Source organism: Lissotriton vulgaris, chromosome 6 (assembly GCF_964263255.1).
Source record: "Lissotriton vulgaris chromosome 6, aLisVul1.2, whole genome shotgun sequence".
In the NCBI taxonomy this organism is placed as follows: Eukaryota; Metazoa; Chordata; class Amphibia; order Caudata; family Salamandridae; genus Lissotriton; species Lissotriton vulgaris.
This window is the reverse complement of record NC_141694.1, coordinates 1,751,799,237-1,751,815,391: the sequence shown is the minus strand read 5'-3', so window position 1 is coordinate 1,751,815,391 and position 16,155 is coordinate 1,751,799,237. Positions and strand designations below refer to the sequence as shown.

The 16,155-nt window shown below is 44.3% G+C and overlaps 1 protein-coding gene across 2 annotated transcripts in view; it reads right to left on the bottom strand.

The window, feature by feature from the left end:
• LOC147709416 (xanthine dehydrogenase/oxidase-like) overlaps positions 1–16,155 on the bottom strand; it is a 736,168-nt gene that overhangs the window by 666,392 nt on the left and 53,621 nt on the right. The gene's annotated exons all lie outside the window — the stretch shown is intronic.

The window sequence follows — 16,155 nt, the reverse complement described above, 5'->3', positions numbered from 1 at the left end:
GGTTAAGACATTAAGTAATTGATATATTCTAGTACGCAATTTTAGTAAGTGAGAAACATTTACAAACAAAAGGAGTAAATAACCCCTCCCTCCCTCCCTTCCTCCCAAAACTAGCTTGAGTGGTCTGGTTAGGTTTATAGTACATATGCTGGAGGGTTGTGGGGGCCTCGGTGTGGTAGTGTGTTGGTATGCGCCCAATGTATAGCAGTTGGGCGGGGAGAATAAATGTTTCTCGACGCCTGTTTAGTGTCAGAAGATATGGGCCTGGAATTGCTCCAGCAGGTAAACCCAATCCATCGAAAGATGAATGAATAGGTTTTATAGAGTGCACAGATGCTCATTGGAGTATCCCAGGATTGATGTATAACTTATTTATGTTTTTCTTCATAACTAAATCTATTAACATAATATATTTCAAAAGCCTCCTTTTTCATTACAGATTATCAATTTTACTGTGGTGGTTGTATATATATATATATAGGGGTGGTATAGTTAGCTCGACATTTCACTCGTACAAAACCATCGAAATTCATCTGTTTTACCTAAAGTGCTCTATTTGTTCCGTTCAATACCCTTGGAATTTCCAAAACCTAAGTTAATGGCTTTACAATCATTATGTGGAAAATTTATTTGGAGTCCTGGGAAACCTAGACGGGCCATGAAATGTTTGATGTTACCGGTTGAAAGGGGTGGGTTGGGAGTACCTGATTTCTTTCTTTATTATATAGTTTGTTTTTTATTAAGAATGAGAGTGCTGACAACTGGGGAATCAACGGAATTCATGTACAACCACCCATCTATATTTGAGATTTTGTTGGGAACACAAGTGAGACAAAGCTTTTTCACTGAAATAGATGGGAGCTACTATAAGCGGACTCGATTTAAAGTATTGATAGGAGCCCATAAGATTTGGAGATGGCTGATTCGCACTATTGGTTTAGGGAAGTTGTCGTACTACACTCCCTTTGGCACACCAAGATTATTGCCCAAGATATTTTTGGATGGAATGGCCATGAAATGGCAAAAAAAGGGCGTGACATGTTTGGGGGATTTCTTTTTGGCGGATGGCAAGTGTAAATCATTTTTGGAATTGAGTGAACAATTCAGTTTACCAAGAAGCTATTTCTTTAAATTTTTACAAATTAGGGATTTTCTTACAAGACATAAACTTAATTTACAAAAGCATCAAGTTGTTGAGGGTATAGATCGCCGGGTGAAGATTGGCACAATGTATAGACTGCTTGTGGAGGAGAAATCGGATGACTTGGAGAGAATAAGGGCAAAATGGGTTGATAAGTTAGCGGATACTGAGCTTGATGTGGAAGATCTGATTTTACTCTCCAAAGAAGTCTTAATGTCCGCTAACTTAAAGGCGCGGTTTTTTAAAACTTTGTTTGATTTATACTACAACCCACACCGAATGTCTAAATGGGGAGCTGGCTTTGATGGAAAATGTTTTCGGTGTAAAGCCAATCCCGCAGATAGCTTACATATTTTCTTTTCTTGTCCCAGATTAAGAGTGTTTATATATGATATTGAAAAATTTATGTCTTTGGTGCTCAAGGTTCGAGTGGCGATCACTCCCTCTATGATGATGCTGGGGAACACCCCTAAGGACAATCGTGCTGATGGACTATATTGTTTTTGTTACTTTATTTTTTTCACTATGACTGTAGCACGGTTATGTATTGCTTCGGAATGGCTTCAGGAAAATCGACCTCTATTTCAGCAATGGCGAGCACGAATGTATAAATTATATAAGTTGGAGTGGGGCCTTTTCTCAGTCACTGGGTCTAGAAAAAGGAAAAAAATTGGATTGAAAATCTGGGTTTTTTTTTCAGATTATTATGAAGATTGAAATGGTCATTCAATTTTATGAAGACCAATATCGCATATGTAAGCTATGTATACAGCGGATAATATGGTGTTTCTTTCTGTTATGCTTTGAATGAATTAAATCATTTCCTCTGCGATTTTGTCGTATATATGATTTAAGATGTATTATGTTGTGAACCAATAAAAAAATATTTTAAAAAAGAAATTCATCTGTTATAGTTAGTTGTACTAACTATAACTCGCGCGCCCGCAATCCACTGCTGATGATGTCACATATTACATCATTCATGACATGGTCAGTGACATCACTGATGACATCTCAAATGACATCACTGATGACATCATCCAGTGAATGTGGTTTGGTTTGATTTAAATAAGTATTATATATATATCAATCTGCATTGAAGACTGAGTGGATATATAAGTGTCTGGATGGAGGATTTAGTAGCACTGTGATTGACTGTCTAAGTGACTAATTTAAAGTGTCTCACTAAATATATGGGATAGTGATTACACTGTGTGAATATCTGTATCCCTCTATCTCTTGTTTTATAAACTACTACATAAGTTGGTTACTAGCTATGTGAAAGTGTACATTAGTTAATAATTAGTTCAGTGAGTATTTGAGTGAGACTTAAAAACCTGGCTGTTCGCTGGATAATCTGTCCCCTCTTTTAGGCCCCTGCTCTTTTACTGTTATGTTTTCCAGCTCTTTCTTTGGTCTGGAGCACAAAGCGCCGGGACACTCCTTTGGAGTCGCCGTTGCGCTATAAAAGTCCCATTTTAACATTAACATTAACATTAACATATTTGTATGGGATAGTGTATGTGTGTGGTTGGGTGGGAGGTGTGTGACTGTCCAAAGATGTGTAAATAGTTGATTTAGTAGGTATATGAGGTAAGACTGTATATGGAAACAGTTGTTTGGGTGAGTGAATCTCTTTATGGGTGTGGTGATGAGTAAATATATTTCTCAGTGATACATGTCCAACAAAGTAGAAATATAAAAGGCAGTGTATATGACAGTTGTAGTATGTGAATAAGTATACATAAGACTCAGTGATTGTATGAGTGACTGTATCGAAAACTGTATACTTGTAATAGTGATTTTATAACACACTAAGGGGCCGATTATGATGGCGGACGGACCTGAGTCCGTCCGCCACCATAGAGTAGGAGGGACGGTCCGCAGGGGCTGCGGAGGTCCCTCCGTGCAGATTAGGATGTGACCGCCAGGGTGGCGGTCACACCCTCAATCTTTAACATTGCGGCGGGTGCAGCTTCAAGCTGCACCCGCCGCAATGTTAAAAAAGCATGCACAGCATTTGCGTGCACAAAGCGGCAGGCACCGCGCGGTGCCTGCTGCTTTGTGCACGCAAATGCAGGGGGGTACCATAGGTACCCCCCATGTGCACCCCCCAGCCCCCCTTCACCTAGGGGGCCCGCAACAGGCCCCCGCAGTGAAGTTCCGTATGCTTTTCCACGGCGGAAAACCCACCGTGGAAAAGCATATTGTACTGCCCATCCTAATATGGTGGACGGTGTCTGGAAGACACCGTCACCATATTAGAGCTTTTCCGCTGCGGTTGTAAGCCGACCGCGGCGGAAAAGCTGCGGACGGAAACCAGGACCCACCAGCCATCCTAATGTGGCGGTGGGTCCTTGGTCAGTCCGCTGCGGTTTTTCCGCATCCTCGGGGCCGGCGGTGGCTTCTGCCGGCCCCGAGGATGAGGAAAAACCGCAATCCTAATGACCCCCTAAGTATGAATTATTAGTGGTGTTTGTATAAGTGTGTAGCTTAGTAAATGTAAGTATGATCAATTGTTTGCATAAGGGAATAGGATGTGTGCTGGTGTGTAATGTCGATGTAGGTGTATATTTAATAGTTTTCTATTGATCTTTGTTAGCATGTATGAGTGAATCTATAGGTAAGTGTTTAGATGTGTGTCTAGATGTAGGAATCACTGAGTGGGTTTTTAGAAACCTATATTGGTGTGTCAATGGTTTCAATTATGGTACTCCATATTTTATAATGAGTGTTGAAAGGTAGTGTATGATTAGAAGTATCAGATTGTCAGGGTGATGATGTCATCAGTGATGTCATCAGTGATGTCATTTGAGATGTCATCAGTGATGTCATCAGTGATGTCACTGACCATGTCATGAATGATGTAATATGTGCCATCTTCAGCAGTGGATTACGGGCGTGCGAGTTATAGTTAGTACAACTAACTATAATTTCAATGGTTTTGTACGAGTGGCATTTCCAGCTAACTATAGCACCCCTAAAACCTATGGTTTTTTTCAGTAAATTTCTAAGGTTCTTTAAATGCTAATTCCTAACTATAACATGTCTGAAACCTATGTTTTTTTCAGTGATTTCGAAGGATTTTTAAATGCTAATTCGTAACTATAACGCGTCTGAAACCTATGGTTTTTTCAGTGAATTTCAAAGGTTTTGTAAATGACATTTTTTATATGTATAAATTGTTATATTTATTTCTTTGATACTGATTTACTACATTTTTTAAACGACTTATTTTTAGATATTTTATTTTTTAAATTACATTACATATTTTTAAAATAAATTGGGAAAAAAATGTTGTATAAAATATTGAAATTCTATTTTTTTATTTTATTTTATATATTTTTAAATATATTTATATATATTTTATGTAGCAGGCAATTATATCTTATGGAAGGAAATTCAAGTTACTGGTAAGTACGGTTAGAATTACTTTTCAGGATCAGTACTGGGCTCAAAGATGCAGCACTGAGGTCTCTCCTGATAACAGGTGAGTAAAACGGAATTCGTAGTTCGGCTGATTGTAGAGGAATATTTTAAAGTTCCAAAACTCCACACTTTGAAGAATTTCCAAATGAAACCAGTCAATGTTAGCTTATGGAAGGAAATTCAAGTTACTGGTAAGTACGGTTAGAATTACTTTTCAGGATCAGTTCTGGGCTCAAAAATGTAGCACTGAGGTCTCTCCAAATAACAGGTGAGTAAATCGGAATTCGTAGTTCGGCTGATTTTAGAGGAATATTTAAAGTTCCAAAACTCCACACTTCAAAGAATTCCCAAGTGAAAACAGTCAATGTTAGCTTATGGAAGAAAATTCAAGTTACTGGTAAGTACGGTTAGAATTACTTTTCAGGATCAGTACTGGGCTCAAAGATGCAGCACTGAGGTCTCTCCTGATAACAGATGAGTAAATCGGATTTCGTAGTTTGGCTGATTTTAGAGGAATATTTGTAAGTTTCAAAAATCAACACTCTCAGCAAAAAGCAGGCAATGATATTCTATGGAAGGAAATTCAAGTTACTGTTAAGTACAGTTAGAATTACTTTTCAGTATCAGTACTGGGCTCAAAGATGCAGCACTGAGGTCTCTCCTGATAACCGGTTAGTAAATCAGAATTCGTAGTTCGGCTGATTATTAATATTAATTAGTTACTTAATTACTGATTAGGAATATTTTAAAGTTCCAAAACTCCACACTTAGAAGAATTTCCAAGTGAAACCAGTCAATGCTAGCCTATGGAAGGAAATTCAAATTACTGGTAAGTACGGTTAGAATTACATTTCAGGATCAGTACTGGGCTCAAAGATGCAGCACTGAGGTCTCTCCTGATAACAGGTGACTAAATCGGAATTCGTAGTTCGGCTGATTTTACTTCTGTCCAGTATATTTAGCGCCACTTTCCTATACCATCTCCTCCATTCACCACTGTGCAAACACGACCTGCGGCGTGATTTAAGTTGGGGAAATAATTCCCCTTCAATCCTGAGGGTTCCTAGGGTCCAACTAGCTCACTCGTTACATCCAGTAAGCGCCACAGAGCTGCGTAGCAGAGAGATGTAAAAAGGGGCACGGCCTAGACCACCTCTCTGCGACAGACCCCCAGGAAATTCAAATATTCACTATCCAGCGCCCCAAAGCACTATGCGTTGTAAAGGCATGCGTTGTAAAAACCGCGTTGTAAAGGCATGCGTGGTAAAAGTATGCATTATAACGTCATACATCCAAAAGGCATGACTCTGAACCAAGGGCTACCTTTTTGCCAAATTTGGTGCAATTCCGCTCAGCAGTCCGGGCTGTAGCTGCGATTAAAGGTTTCTATGGGAAATTGCATGGGGAAAACATGTTTTGGGACGCCCCTTTTTTCTCGGTCCCAGCTTGACGAATCACCCCGAGACTTTCAGGGTAAGAGCGGACCGAAGCGGGCCTCCAGTTTTGAAAATTTCGCGAAGATTTGTGAACCGGCACCAAAGTTACTCCAAATAGAATGTTGCGTATTTCCTATGGATAATAGGTCCTAACTATAACTACCTACTGTCGAATAGAAATGTTATGTGGGCAGGTTGTGGTCTTATTTTTGACACTGAGAGGTAGATATGAATGTAAGTCAAGCTAGGTTGTTGTACAGTGGGGCCGTGTACAGTGTTTGGAGATTACATGGAGAGGTGACGGAGATAGCAAAAGTGATATGCTCCTTTTATATGTACGCATAGTTTGAATCCTGTGATCCTAGGTTGAGATATGATATGAATATGGTTTTTGGTTTGCATTTGGGTATAGTTAATAGTTTTTGTAGTTTCTGACTAGTGAATAATAAAAAGGTAGATATAATAAAATATATGGTAGTAAACGTATTAATTATTGTCTGTTCTTATGGAATAGAAGTGGTTGGGTCAGTGCTTCTTTAGAAGAGATGTTTTATACATGTGTGAGAGATAAAAAAATGTAAATTTGCGGTACATTTTCTGTATGACTTTGTTGACATTAGAGAACTACATGTGATTATAAGTGATACTATTTGTCAGGCTGTGTCGCTGTAGTGGATATATGTAGTTGTTGAAGTGATCCGTGTTTTACTGATGGTGAGCTTCACTATTCCTTTTGAGATACTCATCAATATATTCATTCCATTTAATATCTTTAATATAGATACAGTAAAGGGACGGTATATCAAAAGTTTGGGAATTAGAACTTTGTTTTCTCTCCCCATGCCCTGCTATACACTCGACAGAGTGTTTAAACGACTTTCGTAACATATAGATGTCTAGCTAGTAAAGGTGGTGTAGTTCGGCTGGGCCCATTAATAAACCGTGCTATGGGATGGTTTATGTTTTACCCGCAATTTGCATGTTTGAATAGTTTTTGCTGATAAGTGTTCCGGCAGACAAATGGTGAAATTAATCTTGTGTATGGGTATAGTGGCGCTCCTAGGAATGAGGGGGTTTCTGTTTGATTTTGTGCTGTTCAGCAAGGGCGGGGGTGGGTGTGGGGGAGGTAGTTATGTTGCTGTTTGAAACACAGAACATAGTAATAGTATATATTTGGAGGAACTAAATGTTATGTAGTACCACTGGGATCACTTATAATACATTTTGCTGATGAGATTTTTGGGAGACATCTGTTGAAGTTAAGCCTCTGTATGGATATAGTGGCGAAGCTACGTTTGCTGGGGCTCTTTCTTTTATTGCGTAAAGTTAAGCAAGGGCGGTTGTTGAGGTGGTGTAGTGATACTATGACTATTTATAAACCGTCTTATGGTATGGTGTATGTTTGAGTTGCAAAATTGCAGGTTTTAATAGCTTTTGCTGATAAGCTTTCCAGCAGACACCTGTTGACATTAAGTCTATGTATGGCTATAGTGGGGGTAACAGGAGTGTTGGGGCTCGTTGTTTGATTTCATGAGGTTAAGCAAGGGTACCTTCTGGGTGGACTTGTTCGATGGAACCTAAAACAACAACACAACATTACATTCCTGCCTTCCTATTGTCTATTTGAGTCTACTCTATTATTGTCTCTATAATCTTCTCTCACCCACCCTTATGTTGCTGGACCTTAGCTCCTCTTCTGAGTTTTTGATAGTAATTCTCTTCTCCTCTAATTAGTTGTCACTAATGTGAAAAAATAAACAGATATATTCATTTCCTTCTCTAGTTAGCTCTAGAACTAATATTATCTATAGTCTTTGTAAGTGCACTTACTTCACTAATTAGCGGAGTTTCCTCTAATTGGGGTTCTGTTATTATCTGTATTTCTGATACGGCTCCTCTGAGTGTATAACTCTAGCTTTTCTTTATCTTTTGCAGGTTAGCTGAGTCATTCACTATTTAACAGTTTCTTGGTGAGTATTTACATATATACATTGCTTTCACATTCCTTTGCATGACTGAGAACCTTCTAATAATCTCTTCTTTTCCCTCTTGGTCGTTTTCAACAGGAATGCTGCAACTCCGGTTTCACCTTCAATCAGGTAAGCAACTTATACAACTATTGCTCTAAACAATGAATGTTCACTTAGCTTTACTCTTCCTGGAGTCTGTGTTCCAGCGAATTTACATCTCTCCTCGGACGTGTCAAATCGGGCTCTTCTTCTCCAAACCCCTACACTGCTTGACACTTGATGCTTTAGTCCTCCGACTTTTGCTCATCACGAAATTCTCCTCAGAAGTTCTTAATTTATTATTTGGCAACTCGCGCTTGGCTTCACGCGCCAAGTTCCGAGTTCAATGCGTCTGTAAACAAGGTTGCAGCTAACGGCAGCTCTACTTCTGAACAAAAGAAAATTACTTCAGGAAATTGGCGTCACTCAGGAAATCGAACCACTCCAGTCAGGTTCGTCGGTGAAGTGCGCATTTTCTGAGGCGCTCGCGCTGCACATCGAATTCCTACAGCTGTGGCCTGAGAGACTAGAACGGCTACTGGCTATCTGCCCTGGCAACAGCGGTGGCCATCTTATGTCTCCAGGTCCGCACCCTTTATGCCCAAGTGTTTTCTGTAGCATCTGGTCCAGTTAGCGTCGTGGTTGGGTAGTAAAGAATAGAACCCAAGGTTCGGGTCCTGACAGAGACAGTTAGGATCAGTGGGAAAGTGACCCTGGTCGCCACACCTGTAACAGGTGATGGGCCCTCTCTGAACAGGTTTACCTGTCGGGCCCCGTTCTGCTTTGGGGGTGGGGAGGCTGAGAACCTTTCCCTTGGTTCCCTTGGGGATTACTTTGGGGGCCTCGTTGGAACCCGTTCTGTTTTCCCTTGTCCCCCCATTCTGCTGCTGGGGACCCTGCCCACCTTTGGCTGAGCCTCCCACGTGACCTTTGTGGACCCTGGTGCTGAGCCAGCAGTCCGCCTTCTCAGCAAGCTTCCTCGGGTTGGATAGCTTGCTATCAATCAGGTGCTGGCGTAGCTCAGGAAAACAATTACTGGACAAGTGCTCCCATGCCATTAAATCAAGAAGCCCTTGAAAATCATTCACTTTGCTACCCTTTACCCAACCATCCAGTGCTCTGCAGAAAAAGGTTACATACTCCACATAGGTACCCCCAGGAATCTTAGTACAACCCCTGAACCTCTGTCGATACATCTCAGGAGTTAACCCAAACCCGGTCATTAAGGCCTCTTTCATGTGGGTATAAGAATTGTAGACTTCAGAGGGTAGATCTAGCAGCGTGTCCCGTCCCTTGCTAAGGGACTTCCCCCACAACCCCGCTCCCCAGTCTCTCTCAGGGACCCGGTGGGAGGACATGGCTACTTCGTAAGCCCGGACACACTGCCCTATGTCATCCCCTTAAAGTATTCCTTGAATACATCCTTAGGCATGTACACCCTTGACTCTACCTGCACCGGTGTAGCGCTGCCACCAGAGGGAGTTGGGCCCAAACTTTTGGCTTTCAGCTCCAACTCCTTCAATCTCATATCGCGATCCAGTTGGAGTTTCTTCTCCTCCATTGCCAATCTCTGTTACTCCATTTCTACCTGTCCATTCAATTTCACCATCTCCATCTTGTGTGCTCTCGTTGCTGCCCTGTCCGCCAGCTCGTCTGACGGCAGGTCCCTGGTCACATCGACAAGGCTCTCTGGCGGTTCCACGACCGCCGCGTTCCCGGGATCCCTCGATTCCTTCTAGGCCCTCAGTGCCTTTACTAATTGGATCTTCCTGGTGCATCCCGAGTGGGCAACTCTGAACTTCTTGCAGTAGCCCTTCAGCTGGTCCATTGTGTACCCCTCCAATCCCTGGTCTTCCCAATCGACTTCGTCAATTCCAGAGATTACTGAGAGCATCTTTTCAACAGGGAGTGAACCCGGCATGATGTTGATGAGCAGAGATTTCTTTGCAAAATTAAAAAGGACAATAAATTTGTGACTGCGTTATAGGTCTGCTCTCACTAAGTGGTGGTCAATAATTCACTGTACATGAATCATAAATGCATATTCGAAATCCTCACCGCTGCCTCCAATGTAAGGCGAATTTTGCGAATTCGCAATTCGCGAATTTGCAGATTTGCAAATACGCAATCTGCAAAATTCGTGAATTTGTGCGGATTTTTCTTTTTTGGCGTGTTCGCGGGGCGATTTGCGTGTTCGCGGGGCGCTTTGTGTGTTTGCGGGGTGCTTTGCGTGTTTGCGGGGTTTTTTTTGCGAGACCGCTCGTTGTTGTGCCCTTCTCCCCTCTGCCCCACTCGTTTTTGTGCCCTTCTGCCCTCTGCCCCACTTGTTTTTGTGACATTCTGCCCTCTGCCACACTCGTTTTTGTGCCCTTCTGCCCTCTGCCACACTCGTCGTTGTGCCCTTCTGCACTCTACCCCTCTCCTGTTTTATTTTAGAATGGCGCGGGCAAGCACGATTCTAAAATAGTTACTAAGTTAGCTTCATCAGTAAGCACTAATTTGGGGTGGTGAGAACCTTGATTTCTATATTTCCATGTGAAGCACAGTATAGGAATATAAAAGAGATTGGAAAACTTTTATGTTCATATAAAAGAGGGGGTGTGAGAACTAAGTGAGGCAGGTAAAGCGTGTGTTTTTGTAGCCCTAAAACAAGAGAATGTGTAAGGTCAGAGCAGGTTCGTGCTGAAGTTGCTTGCTTGTGGTCATTTCCAGAGGCGCAACCAGAGCGAAATTTCGGGTGAACCTAATTCTTTCAGCAATAGGCAGAGTGGGGATGTAGGGGCTGTAAAAAGGGGTGAAAAAGAACAGAGTCTTATTTACAAAAAAATGATCTTTTGAAGACCTGTGAAGTTCTCGGGTGCGGCTCTGTGTGTGCACCCGGGAAGCTGTCTCAGAGAGTGTGGGCAATGGGCGTTGCACGCCTGGTGGTCTGTCTGCTAATCACCCCACAATGATGTTGCTCCTACGTTGCAAAAAGAGAAGGGAAATCCTGAGAGAAAATGGCTCTCTTTAAAGGATTTCCCTTCTCCTACAATGCGAGTCACCTGGCATGATGTCTGCACTTCTAAGTAGTGAGCAATGTGCATGCTCTCACAGTCTCACTGCAGTGCAATAAAGAAATGAAAAAAAACTGATTACCTTTGCGAGGCCCGAAAATAGAGCCCCATAAAGACCCGTTTCGAGGCCTCCAAAAATAAAGTGCTGGTGGTCAGACCCCCACAGACACCCCCCCGCCCCCCCACACACACACACACTTAAAGCCCTGGGTGCAGTGTTATGTTTGAGAAGCTGTAGATAAAATGTTTAGGCTAATAATGGTAATTTTTGTGTGTGCTGTTTGGTTGATAATATCATCTGCGTATATAGATTAAAATGTTTAAAAATACTATCTATAAAGTTGTCTGCTGTGGGTTGCAGAGAACGTGCTTTGGGGTGGTGGAGTGCGGCGGAGAGGTAAAAACTACGAGGTTGTGCAGTTACATATAAATTGTAAAGGTGTATGTAAATACTTGCTTATGTTCTATGGCACTACTTGTCCTCCTAGTGCTCCTCTGTCATACTCCATCACGTTGCAGCACTGGGTCTGGAAGTCGTTAGTGGAAGTTTTGTAATTGTATGTTATTATTTTAACATAGTGAACAAATGTGAAAAATAATTGAATCTATTTTTTGTTTTTCAGAAAATTATTTTGTTTGGGTTAAAATTTGGAAATGCCTAGAAGAAATGAAAAAAAAGAAAAGAGAAGAAAAATCATATTTGAGCAAAAGAAAAAATCTTCAATTAGAACAAAATGTGAGTAGTACAGAAACAGTGGACATTGGAGACATACTTCTACTAATAATAGTTTATCATTTGCAGTTGACACTGGTGGTTGTTGCTACGAAGTTCAGGATGGTTGTCCTGGTTGTCCAGGAGGAAATGGTTGATAAAAGTGCAGAAGAGTTAATAGCTGAAGACGTGCAAGGGAAACGTCAACAAGCTCCTGTTTATAAGTGGGGTTGTAGTAGTATTTGTAGTATTCGACAGGAATCCATTGATATAATGTGAAATTTGTTATGAGAATATACTCAGAAAAGTATTAAACAGAAGATTACATTGTTACAAGGACTAGATCCATCTAATGTAAGAAAATATACTGAGAAGTATGGGCATTCTCTGGCTTGTCTTTCAAGAAAAGTTTGTAAAAGTGTTTTTCATCACTTGAGGATGTTAGCAGTAGACCATTCAGAAATGTGGAGGTTTGTAAGGAAACTGTACTATGTAAAAAGTCCTGCATTATGTTTAAGTAAACTGAATAAAAGTCTTTTATATGGTTCTTTATCAGATGTTCAAAAAAAGTGTGATGATTTTGAAATGCGATATTTTGGTTCAGAAGAGCAGTTCAAAGAAAGTGAAAGTTTTACAATTACAGATGTTGGAGGAGATGAGAAAGTGATTAGCACTGATCAGTTTGAAAAAGAAATTGGAAAGTTTAATGTAGTGTGCTCTAAAATACCAAACTATGTTTGTGTTTGTTGTCGACGTACTCATTATAAAAGTCACAGTAGGAATGTTGATTTGTATTTGAAAAGTGAAAAGAAGAACAATGTTAAGTGGGAATAATCTGCAACTTACTTGTTTGTTGAAGGTCGATTTGAGTTAGGTAGTGGTCAACGTATATGTAAATATTGTTACAACAAATTAGAAGAGAACAAAATACCTACTAGAGCAGTACATAATAACTTAGAATTAGTAGCTATTCCGGAGGAACTGGTCAAATAGAATACATGTGAGTCTGTTCTAATTCAATCTGTTCATCCTTTTCAAACTATAATTTGGATGAAGTGGTGTACTTACCTTTGGATTTTAAGAAAAATATTGGAACTATTGCTGGAGAAAAAGAGGAAAATGAGGCAGTATTTATTGCAGTAAATGGTGTACCAACAAAGAGTCGGAAAATATGGCAAGAATTTATGGATGTTAATAAAGTTGAAAAGGCTACCTTATGTCTTATAGAGAACAATATTTATTACAAAAATGTAAATGTTTAGAAGATGAATCTGAAATTTCAAGTGGACAAATAGAGAAAGTGGACAAGTCAAGGATTAAAGAGATTTATGAACATTATACAATATGTCCTTTGCATTCAAAAGAAGTGATAGGAAGTAGCATTGAGTTATTTCACATTAAAAAAGCCAAGGGAACTATAATCAGAGTATGGGAGAAAAGCTTAGAAGCTTGTTGTTTTCCACAGCTGTTTCCTACTGGAGAAGGTGGACGATATGATGACCTGTCATCAGGCTAGGTTGCCCCCACGCTCTGCTGCATTCCTTTGGACTCCATTGAGCCTGCCTTTGGACTCCATTGAGCCCCGCTTGCTGTCCTGCCGCTCGGACGACCCAGCCGCTGCTGAGCCGCCCGCCCCAGAGACTTCCCGCCACTGCCTCCCTGCGGCCCGCCCCCCGCCAGCCCATTCGCCGCCCTGCTCCCGCCACCCTTTGAGCCCCGTTTGCTGTCCTGCCGCTCGGACGACCCAGCTGCTGCTGAGCCACCCGCCCCAGAGACTTCCCGCCGCTGCCTCCCTGCGGCCCCGCCCCCCGCCAGCCCATTAGCTGCCCAGCTCCAGCCACCCAGCTGCTCCTCCCTCCCGGCCCCTAACTTAAAGGGGACCGCATCCTGGAGTAGGGAGCGACCGCTGTGCCTGTCACCAGGCTAGGTCGCCCCCTCGCTCTGCTGCCTGCCTTTGGACTCCATTGAGCCTGCCTTTGGACGCCATTGAGCCCCGCTTGCTGTCCTGCCGCTTGGACGACCCAGCCGCCACTGAGCCCCCGCCCCAGAGACTTCCTGCCGCTGCCTCCCTGCGGCCCCACCCCCGGCCAGCCCATTTGCCGCCCCGCTCCCGCCACCCAGCTGCTCCTCCCTCCCGACTCCTCACTTATGATGCCCTCAGAGCGACCGCGCAGCGGATGCGCGCATTTGGCCCGCCGATTGTGTGCCTGTCCGCGCCCACCACCAGGACCCCTGGCCCCCGTCGATGCAAGACCACATGACGGACCTACGACGCTGCCACCCTCAACGCACTCAACGCCGGCCGTACCCCCGCCTGCTATCAAGCAACCCCGAAACGCACCCACGGACCCTTCACCTGCCAAGCCTGCAAATTCACCTGCCTCCAGACCTGCACCGCACTCGACAAGCCGATCTCCAGCAGCAACCACCTCAAGTGCATCCTGCTCAACACCCACTCTGTCCACAGACACGCCGTCGAACTCTGGAACCTGCTCGATACAACATCACCAGACGTCGCCTTCCTCACAGAAACCTGGATGAACGCCTCCTCAGCGCCGGACATTGCCATAGCCATCCCGGACGGATACAAGCTCACCCGGAAGGACCGCATCAACCAGACTGGAGAAGGCATTCCATCGTACACAAGAACACCATCCGCATCACGACCAACCCCGAAAACACCTTCACTGCCGCCGAACACCTCCACTTCCAGATACACACCGACCGCAAGACCACCCTCAGGGGCACCCTCATCTACAGACCACCGGGACCATGCACCCAATTCTGCGAAGACCTTGCCGACTTCATCAGCCCGCACGCCCTCCCCTCCGCTGACTCCATCCTCCTAGGGGACCTCAACTTCCACCTGGAGAACAACAAGGACAGCAACACCACCACTCTACTGGACAACCTCGCTAACCTCAGACTCAAGCAACTGGTGAACACCCCCACCCACTACGCCAGCCACACGCTGGACCCCGTCTTCTCCTCCAGCAAACACATCTCCTTCAGCCACTCCACCGGTCTCCATTGGACTGACCAGAGCTGCATCCACTTCAGCTTCAGAAGACCCACGACCCACCACCACCCGCAACAGATCCCTCGCAGGAGCTGGAGCAAGATCACCACCGAGCAGCTCACCACCTCCCTCCGCAAGAACCCTCCCGCCAGCACAGCGGACCCCAACGAAGCAGCCAACAACCTCACACAGTGGCTCACCAACTGCGCAGATGACCTCGCACCACTGACGAACCCTCCCAGTAGACTCAGCAGCAAGAAAGCCCCCTGGTTTACCGACGAACTCAAGATCTCCAAGAAGAACTGCTGCACCCTCGAGAAAACCTGGCGCCACGACCAGACCACAGACAACATGACGGCCCTCAAGCACGCCACCCGCAAACACCACCAGCTGATCCGCACCACCAAGAAGACAGCATTCAAAGATCGACTGGACAACAATGCCCACAACAGCAAGGAACTCTTCAGCATCGTCAAAGAGTTCTCCAACCCCAGCGCGGGAAACAATGACATCACTCCCTCGCAAGACCTCTGCGACTCATTCGCCTCGTTCTTCCACCACAAGATCGCCGATATTCACAACAGCTTCGGCGCACCAACCACGCACCCAACCACCGAACCAACACCCCTCACCACCACCATCTGTGCCTGGACCCCGGTCAGCACCGAAGACACCACCCGCACGATGAACACCATCCACTCCGGATCACCAACGCACCCCTGCCCCCACCACGTCTTCAACAAGGCCGACTCCATCATTGCACCCCAACTCCGGGACATTATCAACACCTCCTTCAACACCGCCACCTTCCCGGAGATCTGGAAGCACGCCGAGGTCAGCGCCCTCCTGAAGAAACCAACAGCGGACCCCACCGACCACAAGACCTACTGCCCCATCTCGCTCCTCCCCTTCCCTGCCAAAGTCATTGAGAAGACCGTCAACAAACAGCTTGCCACCTTCCTCGAGACGAACGGATCCCTCGACCCCTCGCAGTCTGGCTTCCGAGCCAACCACAGCACCGATACCGCCCTCATCGCAGCCACTGAAGACATCAGTTTCCTGCTCGACAACGTGGAAACAGCGGCCCTCATCCTCCTGGACCTCTCTGCAGCGTTCGACACTGTATGCCACCGCACCCTAGTACAGCGCCTCAACAACATTGGAATCCAAGAGAAGGCGCTGGAATGGATCATCTCGTTCCTCGCTGGAAGAACCCAGAGAGTCCGCCTCCCCCCGTTCACATGCGAGACCACCCAAGTCATCTGCGGTGTACCACAAGGATCATCACTCAGTCCAACCCTATTCAACGTCTACATGAGCCCTCTCGCAGCCATCGCACGCAAACACAACCTC